The 13,605-nt window shown below is 43.5% G+C and overlaps 1 long non-coding RNA gene across 1 annotated transcript in view; it reads right to left on the reverse strand.

Annotated features, from left to right (window-relative positions):
• The window catches only part of LOC130598847 (uncharacterized), a 63,656-nt gene that overhangs the window by 13,545 nt on the left and 36,506 nt on the right, over nt 1-13,605 (reverse strand). The window contains exon 2 of the long non-coding RNA XR_008972099.1: nt 5,800-5,896. This is a non-coding gene — a long non-coding RNA (uncharacterized LOC130598847). The remainder of the gene's footprint in view (nt 1-5,799; nt 5,897-13,605) is intronic.

Raw genomic sequence — 13,605 nt, forward strand, 5'->3', positions numbered from 1 at the left:
AACGGTGTTGAAAATGTTGACAGTGTCCCCCATCTCTTTAGTACAAGCTCTATCTGCATTATGGGACTCTGATGTCAGATTATGTTTAGCAAACTTGCAGCATCACGGTCTAGAGGCCTCAATAGGGAAGTAAGAAATACGGTTAATCCTGCCAGCAAAGGGTTTCCCTGAAAATTATGCTGGTGCCCAACTGCAGTATTTGGGTTGTGCACAGGTTTTGTAGGCTGAAACTTCAGCAGTAATTACACTTTGTCCAGTTCCTTTTCCAGAGTGAGGGAGAAGCCACATTTGCTTCCCATTCCCCTTCTTGGGGGGATCTGCAAGAAAGGAGGAAATGAGAAATAGGTCTGTAATCCTGAAAATCCCTTTCACTTTGGATATCCAGATTGCCCTTCTTCTGGAGCTATGATCCTCTATGACTGTTATAGAATCATAGAATCATAGAATAGTTAGGGTCGGAGAGGACCTTAAGATCATCCAGTTCCAAACCCCCTGCCATAGGCAGGGACACCTCACACTAAACCATGGCACTCAAGGCTCTGTCCAACCTGCCCTTGAACACTGCCAGGGACGGAGCATTCACAACCTCCCTGGGCAACCCATTCCAGTGCCTCACCACCCTCACAGGAAAGAATTTCCTCCTTAGATCCAATCTAAACTTCCCCTGTTTCAGTTTTAACCCATTACCCCTTGTCCTGTCACTACAGTCCCTAATGAAGAGTCCCTCCCCAGCATCCCTATAGGCCCCCTTCAGATACTGGAAGGATGCTCTGAGGTCTCCACGCAGCCTTCTCTTCTCCAGGCTGAACAGCCCCAACTTCCTCAGCCTGTCTTCATACAGGAGGTGCTCCAGTCCCCTGATCATCCTCGTGGTCTCCTCTGGACTTGGTCCAACAGTTCCATGTCCTTTTTATGTTGAGGACTATTGACTGTTTCTTTTCTGGCCATGAGAGTTCAGAGGAAATAAAGGCATGCTTTTTGTTGTTTTGGCTTTTTTTACCCAAGTGTCCCTAGTAGTTCAGGTTGGTGGACTAAATATCCAAAATAAGATTGCCCTTGGGGGATTTTATGTTGCTGTGCATATATTTTTGCATATACCTGCTGGGATAAGGTGCATCTTAAAGTTCATATCTCACAAGTCAGCTTTAAGACTATCAAAACTGGATTTTTAGGTTTCCCTGATCTTATTGGAGGGGATGTCTAGAGGTTGTATAGTCCCACCTCCTGCTCTCAACAGATCCAGCTAGATCAGCTTGTCTTATCTAGGGAAAGTCAAGCTGGGATATTTGATCTCCAGCATATTTGATACAGATATCTCAGTATCAGATATATCTCCATAAGATGCAGACATGAAACCAAACCTCAAATATACCCCCCCCCCCAAGCCATTTACATTCAATTCTCAATAGCTTGGGGGCAGGGTGTGGGGCTGTTGGTTGCTTTTCTGAGCAGCAATCTTTCTGAGAGCAGAGCTCAGCTCAGGGCTGGAAACAGTCACAACAAAACACTGTTTAAAAGTCTGCTGCAGTACAGATCAAACCAAGGAAACCTCATCCTGCCATCTGGAACCAGATCGAGGGGTGGAACAGCACCAAGTCTGTGGAGGTGATCAGAAACACCCAGCTACTACCAGCACGGTGCAGCGGGACCGAGCTGGAAACGACCTGTGATGGAGCATCCCTGGAATAGATGAAAATTGGCTCAGGATACAGCTCTGCCTGGAGCTGGGAAGACGGGCAGCGCCAGCAGGTACAGCAGCCCAGGCATCCCCGGGGGGAGGCAACTGAGCCTCTGGCTCTTCCAAGCTCTGCTCATTGCTAAATCACAGCACCTCTCTTCTCTCCCGCTTTTTATTTTCATTTGCTTCATGTTTACTCTGGCCTTGAACCACTTTGCTTTGCTCCAGGCATAAAATCAAGTGGCTTTCCTCTTGTTCTTTTCTTACCTGGCCTCAGATACAGCAAACCGAGTCCTCAAGGAAAATGCAATGCACTTTATATTGCTTCCCTCAATGCTAAGAAAACCCCAAGCACAAAAGACCCCTTTTCCACACAGCCAAATTTTACAGACTAGGAGCAAGCTGTCTCCTCCCCATCTCTAGGGAAGTGGAGGGGGTTTATTTAATTTAGCAGACTGTTCATTAACTATTAGGATAAAGAGGAATGGGTGCATTCGGTTAGAGAAAGCTGGGGGTATAAAACTGCAGTTAACAGGTTAGAATCATAGAATAGAATAGCTAGGGTTGGAAAGGACCTTAAGATCATCTAGTTCCAACCCCCCTGCCATGGGCAGGGACACCTCACACTAAACCATATCACCCAAGGCCTCGTACAACCTCGTCCAACCTAGCCCTGTACGTTCTTCTCAAAGTACCTGGAAACAGAGAAATCCACTGCAGAGGTGCAAGGAATCATCTCCTTATGTGGATGCTCTCACTGGTCTTTTGGACACATTCAGAAAATAATACACTTAAAAGCAGTGTTTTGGGGTCTTCCTTTAAAGCAAGGTGAGCCTTTCCTTTGGTTTCAATCCAATCCAATCCAATCCAATCCAATCCAATCCAATCCAATCCAATCCAATCCAATCCAATCAGGATCTTAAACACAGCCCCTGGACTGGTTTGACCCTAGAGTTGCCTCGCACAACCCCGCTGCACCCGTGCTGCAGCCAGAGCATGAGCTGGTGGCCCAATGATCTCACTTGGCTCCTGCTCATGGTAAAGTGTGAATTTCCTGTTGGTTGTGCTTTATGCATTTGGATTTTCTGCAGCCCAGCTCTTCACTCCCAGGCCTGGGAGGGATATTCAGGAAGAAAATGGATGCTGATGGTGATCCTGCCCCTTTACTCTGCTCTTGTGAGACCTCACCTGGAGCATTGTGTGCAGTTCTGGTGTCCTCAACATAAAAAGGACATGGAACTGTTGGAACAAGTCCAGAGGAGGCCACGAGGATGATCAGGGACTGGAGCACCTCCTGTATGAAGACAGGCTGAGGAAGTTGGGGCTGTTCAGCCTGGAGAAGAGAAGGCTGCGTGGAGACCTCAGAGCAGCCTTCCAGTATCTGAAGGGGGGCTATAGGGATGCTGGGGAGGGACTCTTCATTAGGGACTGGAGTGATAGGACAAGGGGTAATGGGTTCAAACTGAAACAGGGGAAGTTTAGATTGGATATAAGGAGGAAATTCTTTCCTGTTAGGGAAGTGAGGCACTGGAATGGGTTGCCCAGGGAAGCTGTGAATGCTCCATGCCTGGCGGTGTTCAAGGCCAGGTTGGACAGAGCCTTGGGTGCCATGGTTTAGTGTGAGGTGTCCCTGGCCATGGCAGGGGGTTGGAACTGGATGATCTTAAGGCCCTTTCTAACCCTAACTATTCTATGATTCTATGTTAGGGAATGAGGTTCACACTCTCTGAGGGTTTCCTTTCCTCCATGGCAAGAAGGGAAGCTGCGGGCGCAGGGTCAGGATCTGCCCGCTGCTCCTGAGAGCTTCCCCGAGCAAATGTCAGCTCCCAGCTCCATCATGCATTTACCTTTATAGCTGCAGTGAAATGACAGCTACGAGATGTTGCTTTGCAGGAGGGAATAGCGCGGGTCACATCCTCATCATATGCAAAATGGCATAATGAAATGCGGATTGATACCCGCCAGTAGCCCGGCTCGCTTGTGAGTTACCCAAATGAAGGTAAAATCCTTGTTAATCTAAAATCTCAAAGCCTTGGTGGCCCTTGATTCATGGAGGGAAGGTGCAGCCACAGCGTGCAGCTACAGGAGGCCTCTGTCCTTCAACACCGAAGCTTTGAAGAGATTTAGATACTGATGGCAAGTGCCAACACAGTTCTTACAAATTAAAATGAAATGAAGGAAATTGTGCTCGGAAAACCAAAGGAAGGATATTTGAGTGAGGACTGATTGTGCGGCTGTGCAAGCCTCAAGCTGGAACTTACATATTTCCAGACCTTCTAAAGTTGGCTGGGTTTCTTCAACACTGAATATTTCCAGGCCTCCCGTGAGACTCAGCCTCCCCATCTCAAGCCAGGATGTGTGCACGGCTCCTCGCTGCCAGGTAAAACGCTGCTACTAGACAAGTGACCGGCTTTGAAGCCTGTTTAAATCACCGTTTAAACATGAATCTCTGCAGTTTCTTTTGAGAATAAACATAAACCGAGAAAGGACAACCAGTGTTAACTCCATGGAGCAACCATTTTGCCTCCGTGTTCACTTTTTCATGGGAAAGATCAGCATTTTGTGGTCAAGCTCATTATTTGCTTTCTATGAGACCAGGGTGTTTTAAGCCAAGGAATGAGCTCTGCTCCTCATTCATGTAATCAAAGGGCCGAGTATTCCTACTGATATTTAATACATTTCATCTCCATCTTTTAATGCATACATTGAAGTATACTGTGTCTTTAAAAAAAAATCTCAGCTTTGACTGTTAATTTGGCTTCCTACATACAGTCTCATTTACTGTTATCTATTTTTATTCTCACTGGGGATTAGGTAAGCAACGAGCAGTATTTCCAGCTGTCCTTTTTGCATCAGTGTTTGAAAACTGTGTAGACCACAAAGAACATAATTACAAAAACAAATTGCTAGTACAACTGCTCTGTTAATAAGTAGGGACCTGCTGTAAGTTCTGAAACTTAGAAAGACCATTTCAGACTTCTGTTTTCATTAAACTGTGGTTGCAGAGAGCAGATATAATTGCATTTCTTTTCTTTTTAAAGGCTACAGGTTACCTGAAGTAATTTGTATATTACTTTTTTTCTCTGTAAGTCCAGATCAGTTCTCTCAATGGAAAACATTACATCGTAGGGGTCATTCCACAAGTGTTTTGCATTAGTGCAAAAATTGCATTCATGTACTAAGATGTTTAAGCACCTACAAAGTTGTCGCCAACCATCTGCACTGCTGGTAGCACTAAATCAGCCGGGTACATACGCAAAGCCAGTGTAATTTATCTGTCAGGCAGTATTTCATTTAAAACATATTCCTGTAAAATATGAAATACTTAGAGGCACCCACTTTCCTATTTGAGTTTGACGTTTTCCATTACTGCGTGAGCAAAATTGTCTTTTTAATGGAGCAAGAAAATCTTTGTGCACCGGGGCTCTAGCATTAGGAAAGGGGTTTCAGTTTGCATTATGTTAAGAGGCAATTATCAGTGTAGGAAAAATGAGGGCTCCTGCATGCGTGTGTGTGTCTGGGGGGCTGCTGCCTTGCTCTGAAGCACTGGGATGATGCTGGACTGGGTGAGACTTTCTCCAGCATCTCTGCTGCAAAGCACCCACACATGATCCAAAGCCAAATACTTTGAAGCCAAGGTGCTGTTTCATAGCACTACAGAGAAAGCCAGGTGAGCTTTGTGAAGCTTGAGTTTAATCTTTGACTCAGATTTATGTGAGGAACCCTTTTAAGTCTGAAAATACCTAGTACTCTCTTTTACCATTCCCCATGATCTGAGAGACTTATGCTCCATGTAGGCTGTGGCACCGACACATGTATTTTTACAGTTCATGATCCAAATTGCTTATGCAGAAAACCTGAGCTGGAAGTGGATGGAGAAATAATCTCATTTTGTCCTATTCTTCACATGCTGCAAGGTGCGGTGTTAATAAAACACTTTCAATAAACAAACTAACCAGCCGTAAGTTGCTGCTTTTAATACGAGACACAAAGTCTCTGTATGATTTTTCCAGATTCTGCACCTGATTAATGACATACCATTTTGGAATTTATGTCCAAGGAAAGTGCAGGGTGTACTTCCTCCACAAACAGAAACAATATGTGCAGGCTCCTTCTCTTACCTGTACCATATGCCCAAGAGAGAAGGAGGAGACGCAGCAGTGAAATCTCTTGACTGCATGGGGTACATGGCTGAAGAAGAGGCAGGGTGGCCAAGACCTGAGGACAGAGGATTTATTTAGCTTTATTTATTCAGGTTTTGCCCTCCCACATCTGAACCAAAAGTTGTGGTCTGCAGACTGCTGGGACTGAAGAGCTCAGATTGAAGTTATTCCACTAAGATAAGTTGATTCTATGCGCCATGTATAAAAGATGCACAAATAATACAAGTACTTGTGAAATGGAATATCTGCTCACAGCAGAGAAATAAAGTCGTCAAACACACTGTAATTTTGTACATCAAATAATTTCTAATTGTATCAGAAGGCAGGTTAAATTCAGCATCAGGTGGTTAAAGAAATGCAGCTACAGTCAGGATACTGGTACTCTCACAACAGTATTCTTACAGTGATAAAGCAACCTTCACCTCTGCTCTGTGCCTGATAACATAATTGTACATAAGTTAGCATGTACAGTGTTTTGAAAGTGAAAATTGATTCCTGGACACAGTGATAGAAAACTCTCTGTAGTTATATAGAGCCAAGATCCTAAATTTTAATAACATTCAATTTTACAACAAAACCAAAACAGGCTCCACGTTTAAAATGCTCTTATGCATCAATAGCAAAGTTAACTGGAGTGAAGAATGCCTACCTTTAACCTACGTAGTTTTCTCCCAGAAAATCTCAACTCCCATTTCCACCTCTGATGCCCATTTCCAGCTGTGACTAAAAGCTATGAACTTGCTATTTATGCCTGGCCAGAAGAAGTGGAGTAAAACTGCACTAGAGCATGCCACATAGCATCTTGCAAAGCCAGCTGTGGTGGAGATGAAGAAACGTGTTTGGAGCTTCTGAGGATAACTGATAAACACAGAATCATAGAATCCTGGAATGGTTTGGGTTGGAGGGGATCTTAAAGCCCACCCAGTTCCAACCCCTGCCATGGGCAGGGACACCTTCCACTAGAGCAGGTTCCTCCAATCCCCTGTGTCCAACCTGGCTTTGAGCAGTGCAAGGGATGGGGCAGCCACAGCATCTCTGGGCACCCTGTGCCAGCGCCTCAGCACCCTCACAGGGGAGAAATTTTCCTAATATCTAATCTAAATCTCCCCTCTGTCAGTTTGAGTGCCTTAGAATGTGTTCATTTTCTAATGTGCTCATTGTATTTGGCCATGACCCAAGGACGCAAGTACCAGACCACCCAGGGTCAGACCCAGCACATTGCAGAGGAGATCTTGAAGCAATATAGCCAGAGGTCAACATCAGATACAAGCATCTCACACCCAACCATACCTTTGGCAAAGGGTATGTCCAGTCTTTCTTTCCAGCCTAACACAGAAACAGCAACCTGAACTTGATCCAACCAGACCCCGGTGTAGACACTTGGGTCCACAGACCTATTGTTCTGGTACATGCTTTAGATCCCTGGCTCTAAGCTTTTACCTGCCCCATTTCTCCCACTACAACAGAAAGATTTCCATGGGAAAGATTGACAACTGCCTGGCAGAGGGAGTTATTCAGGAGGATGTGGCCTACCTGCAATGGGGCAGAAGGGAGAATATGATCTGCAAAGGTTCATGTAAAAACTCCATGGGTAAAAGCGAGCGTAAAACCAATTGCTTGCTTACACTGTTGGCCCAACTTTTAAATCAGGTTTTAATTGCATGAAAAGCCATCCTCATCCCTTTTGATTACATCCTTCTATGGCCCTCAGAACTGCAGCATCTGAACATCTTATTAATAAAAGCTATTTTGGAAAATAAAACTCCTTCAGAATATATGAGGATTAACACTATATATAGACCACGATGGCTTAAAAGAGATTGTTATGGTCTATTGTGCAAATACATATTTACTAGAGCTTTTGAAATACAGATCATGCAAATATGTATTCAGGGACTTTTAAAAATGCAGATTATTGACCTGACAGATCATAAAGGCTCCTTTGAAACCATTCTGGGTTACAGTATCATGTAAATACTTATTTAGGCAATTTTTTAAATTCTTCCCTAGTACAGTCAGTGAAAATCCTCATGAAAACAAATGTTTTTCTCACCTGACAGCCACAGCAGTGTTGAAAGCTAAATACCTCCTTCCCCTACCTTTATAGAACCCAACTCCATCCTGCCTGGGGATGGCAAAGCTGTATTCTGTGGGGTGTAATGTCACCTGTCAGTGGGGTGCTGGCCATCCCAAGGCTGCTGAATAAATCCTTATTGGTTTACAATCACCTGGAGAACCTGTGGCTGGACATGCATCTCCTTGCCCCCACCTGCTGGAGTGGATGATGGATGCAGCATGTCCTAGGACAGACCTGGGCAAGCCCAGAGAGCACCCCTGTGGTTCTTGGCTTGGCTGGGTATGCCACATCCCAGTGATGGGGCAGGGTGGCCCCAGCTCTCAGGGCAGAGGGAATACTGGTTTGAGTGAGAGCTAACATCTGTGTTATTTGGGTCTGAAACAGAGCTGGGATTGAGGCAGTGGGAGCTGCACTGAGAGTCCAGTCCTCTGAAAGAGCTTTAGTATGTGCTACAGCTCACATTTTAGGTGTTTAGGCGCTGTCTCTGAGTTAGGAAGAGGGCCAGCATTTCCTTGGCAAGCTCTTTCAGCTCCCCTTGAGTAATAAATAACCTTCTGTCCTCAGCAGAAGACCACGTGTGCTGTTTCCAGAGGTCACAACGGGGTGTGACAGCAGCAAAGGATGGGAGACCCTCCTCTTCAACACTTTTCCCACTCTCAATGTTAGGGCAGCGCCTTGAATCTGCCTGTGAATTGCAGGATGAGGTGGGAACACACGCTGCATCCATAAACCCAGTCCCCGAAGAGCAGACTGACTGGGAAGCCTATCCAGAAAGCATCACCTGTGACCAGGGGAGGGTAATAATAGGGGATGGTGATTAAATATTTCATAACCAAAAAGAGAAAAATGAGTATTCATCTTGCATGGGCTACGTAAAACCAGTCAGGTAGGCGCAACTTCCAGCTGGCTGGTTTGGGGATGAAAAAAGTATTTCCCATTAGCAATTCCTGAACTAACAGATAATCTCAGTTTTACACAGATCTCTCATTATTCAACATTCCATCAATAGTACAATGGCATTTGTTAATTTATATTAGTATGTATGATTAAGAAAAAACAACAACTTTTTATGTACGCGGCCCAGTAGTGCAGTGGTTGTTATGTTTTGTTATGTGTTATAATAACACAGTCTTCCAAGAATTTGTGCATGTGTGTTAAACTGATTGTGCCAGGTGATTGTAATATTCCTGGAGCACAGACACTGCCTTGATGAATAGTGGTGTAAATGCTCCAGCAATTTTGCACATAAATGTGTCAGCTCTGGTCTACATAATGGAGAGAGGTCCTTTCATGGACTGGATAAAAGTGGGTTTATGAATCATGGAAAAACATGCTTCCCATAGAAAAAAAAGCATGTTATGTGAATTTTCTTCAGAAAGTCCTCAAGAAACAACGCAACAAAACCTCACCTGGAACCCGGCCAGAGCATTTTAGGGCTCTTTTGTCATTCTGATGGTTGAGGAGAGCTGTTCACGGTGATTAACAAGGGTGTGCGGGTTTGGGCTTTTTTAAAGGTACCACTACAAACAAAAGGTAGTAAATTTAATTTTCATTAGGGCAGAATTACTGTTCTCTTACTACGAGCAGGAATACACATTAACAAAAACTCCTTGTTATTTCCTCTCTGCAGATCTGGCTTCTATTTGCCTCGGCTGTAGGAAGGTTTGAGTTAACATTCACGATTCAACAAGGCACTGTAAAATCCCCCGCAAGAAAATTTACTGTAGGTATATAGTAAATCACACAAGGGGTACCCACGCTCATTTACAAAACACAGACTCATTCCATTGTATGAGCAACAATTAAGAGGTGCACCTCGAACGCGCCCCATTTTTAATGCCATTTGCTGGCATTTGGACAATTTAAGACAATAAAAGTATCCCACAGTGTTATAAACAGAGCCACGGAGGAAACCCAAACTTTGGGCATAATTTGCACAACTGGTTTCAATGATAAAATATTTTTGTGGGGTTCTGAAATCAATTTCTGCCAATTTTCTGCTCAGGTGATTCCCACCTCTGGGAGAGATCCATTACTGCTGATGGCAGAGCTACATTAGACCACAGCCACAGACTCAGTGTTAGCAAGAAACCCACACAGAAGCTCTCCTTTAGAAAGAAGAAGCCAGGCTTTCTCAGCTAAACCCATGCTTGTCAGCTCTTCCCACCTGAAAAATAGTCCTACGTCCACTGGGAACTTTAAAGCTGTTATAAATGGTTAATCCTCTGAACACGGCAAACTTTGCTGTGAAGCCACCTCCATGTTGCACTTGGGCTAAATAAAACATCAAACTGCATTCACCTTTTGTGCAAGGGCGTTGCAAACCTGAACAGGAGCATCTAGGTTAAATTAGTTCTTATTTAATTTTACATATTAGATAAGGGAAAAGCATCAGTCTTGCTAGTTTTGGTGATGACAAACTCCTATCCCAGCAGGATCTTTCCTGAAAAGGTGCATAAGTGTCAAACACCACTCTGCCCTTTGGGTTTTGGTCACTTGCTGTGATGCACCTTCTGTCTTTTTACTGCTGTATTAAGAAGGGAGAAATGATTTTGCGGATTGATGGCCTCACCTTTATACAGAAGAGAATTTTAGGAACCAAACCACAAAAAGGCAACAAACCCTGCCCGTTTAGTCACTTATTTGGGTGGCAATGGGAAGCAGAGTAAGGAAGAAGCCACTTTCAGCAGTGAAGGACACTCATGTCTGTGTCCCAGTGCAGGGCTCATGCCATGGGTACACTCTACCGAGCCTTACATGCCCAATCTGATCCAACATGCAGCATGGAAAGGGGCAAAACATAAATGAGCTAATTAGCCTAATCACAAAGCCATCTTCAGTCACCATCCACTGAGCAAAACCATCCCAGCAGCCTGAATTAGGGGACTCGGGGAAAACTGATACTGCTGCAGGGCCATAAACAGAGGAGTGCACCTGAAGTAGCCATGAACCCCCGGGGAGTGCTGGGGGAAGTGAGAAGCTGGTTACTGCAAAGACAAGTGACTGTGAAATCCTGTTTTATTCTTCCTGCAATAAAAGTGTGTTAGTTCTTCAAGGAAGTGTGTGTGGGGCTGTGTCACGTCCCGGGGACAAGCACAGTCCCATGGCCACAAGTAATTCTGCAAAACTACAGAAGTGGTTTCATCAGGCTCCTTCTTTGTGCTGGTTATCACCAGGCTGTGTCTTGTACCCATACCCTCAGCCATGCTCTATTTTGCACTGGGATATTCAGCCCTGACATAGATAGATACACAGGAAATACATACTATTCATGTTTGCAAGCAATAAAGATAATCCAGTTAGGTTTTAGCTGGCGTGGCTGGGTTCTCTTTGGTTTTTAATAGACTGGCAGCTGACCTCCATAGGAAGCTGTGTTTGGACAGTGGTGAAATATTGTTTTAAGGATGCAGGGCTCTGCAAGGGATGTTGGGGCATCCATCAGCCTTTCCTGCTTGCCTTTTGATCTTCCTTTCTTTACCTCATCACTACAAGCCATTTACATTGCGTTAGCTAAACGCTTACCCTAAGGAGTGAATATTCAGATTTCATCAGGGGGAAAATAAATAGATATCTAACAATGGTATTATGTTATCTCACCAAAAAAAATGGTTAAATCAACACTCTTCTTGAGGGTGTTACTCTCCTCCAGCTGAACTCACCAATTTCCCTTTCAATAAGGCCAATAGTATAGAATCAAACCCTTACATATGAAATATAAACACCTCATGTTTTTTGAGACTAAAGGTGTTTGTAAAGTGACAAGACACAGAATTCCATACAGCTCTGGCTGCCTTCACATTCATCACTTGATTGCTGATACCTTTCAGATTAGTGAGACGCAAAAGTCACTAAAAGTGTAATCCAAGCCCCAGAAAAATGCAAATTTACATTTTTAATGTATACAGCAACAGCTCCTGAAAAATTTCCCAGCCCTAGCCTCAAACGTGTCCGCTTTCCTCACACGCCTGATCTCAAATAACCTTGGAGGTTTCACACAATGCAGAGGAACCCCAGAAAATAATAAAGGTATTTTGTGAAATACTGCTTAGTCTCTGGGATAAACCTGGAGCACTGACTTGTATAGCTAGAGGCTTATATTTGCATCCTCCAGAGAATATGTGTGAAAAAGGAGAGGGAGCGATAGAGAGAGGAAGAAAGAACAATTTAAATCATCATAACTTCATAAACCAGATTTTTTGGGTAAGATTATTTGATAAAACGTAGCTGAAAATATATTTACAATCAAAATGGGTTTATTGTGATTTTAAAGCCTTTGCCTAAAAAAGAAAAAAAAAAAAAAAAAAAAAAAGTGTTTGCTTTGCATTAGCTCCTCCAAGAGGCCAAAACTGTTAAAAAAGTTAGTGAACGTGCCTACTTTTCCTAAATTATTGGAATTTCCAGTCTAAACCCAGACCTTTTGCTTCTCAGGGAGTGGGATGTCTGCCCCTGCAGGGGGGTTTGAAAGACAGCCACGGCCCCGATGCACCATCCATGAAGGTCCACAGCCGGAGCATGGGGACCTCAGCAAAATGTGAGTACTGGGGCCAGCCCTTCCCCTTGGGAAAGGAAAAGAGAAGCAAGAAAGAACCTGGCAAGCGCTCACCCAGGACCTGGCACCGCAGGCTGAAACCTCATGGCTGAAACCCAACCGATGGATGGGGCAGAAGGAAAACAACCTCAAGACACTGGAAAATTTAATATCTCCCCCCACTCCCCCCCACCCCTTTCTTCCCCCTTCTTTTCCTTTCTTTTTCTTCTTCTCATTAATTTTTTTCTCCCTTCTTTACCCTTTTTTTTTCTTTTTAATTTCCTCTCTTCACTTCTACCTTCTTTTCTTCTTCTATTTACTTTTTTTTCTTCTGCCTTTATTTACCTTCTTATATTTACTCTTTTCTTTTTCCTTCTTTCCTTTTATTTCCTTTTCCCTCCTTCCCTTCCTTCTGTTGCCATTGCAGAAAGGTGAGGCCTTCACAGAAAGGCCAGGAGGGAGCGGGCAGGGTGGGAAAGGAAGTATATTTTACAGCACTTTCATTACTCAACTTGATGAGAGCTAATAAAAATTCTTAATTGAAAATAAGTACCTTAATGACAATATCATAATCAGGAGTTATATTTCCTATTTATTTCAATATAAAATACCTTGCTTTCTGAACGAATCAAAGCAAATTATTCAGAACAATTTTACTCATTGTTTAACACATTAGAAAGATAGTAAATGCAGTTTTAAGTAGAATCACCTGCGGTAGGTTTTTCATTGCAACTTTCTTTTCTGTTGCTAAAAACAGTATTAGATAGTCTCCTAATTGTTATTGAAACATATACGGCTGCTTTCCCATATCTTTATTTGGCTTTTCAGCTGTGGAGTCAGCATTTAATCCAACCATTTGTGACATGGTTAACACCCACAATCATTTCCTGTTATGCCTCACACTGACTATAGTGGGCTGCTGTATATTTTCCAACGCCCACTCTGCTGTCTTTACAATCAGATTATGCCATTAGACATAGACAATGAATCACTGTAATTGTTCTAATATGGCTAAACTGCCAGCAAGCCTTAACCCTTTCTCAGGACTTTGTAGTTAATTCTGTACTGACCTGTGGTTACAAGGTGCTAAGAGACTTCAGGGGTTTTATACTATTGAAAGGTTCATTTTAGTCAATAAAATAACATTTAAAGTGTTTGA

The sequence above is a fragment of the Pezoporus wallicus genome, unplaced genomic scaffold, assembly GCF_028554395.1.
Source record: "Pezoporus wallicus isolate ANWC-B61680 ecotype Strahan unplaced genomic scaffold, APGP_CSIRO_Pwel_v1 contig_13954, whole genome shotgun sequence".
Taxonomy (NCBI): Eukaryota; Metazoa; Chordata; class Aves; order Psittaciformes; family Psittacidae; genus Pezoporus; species Pezoporus wallicus.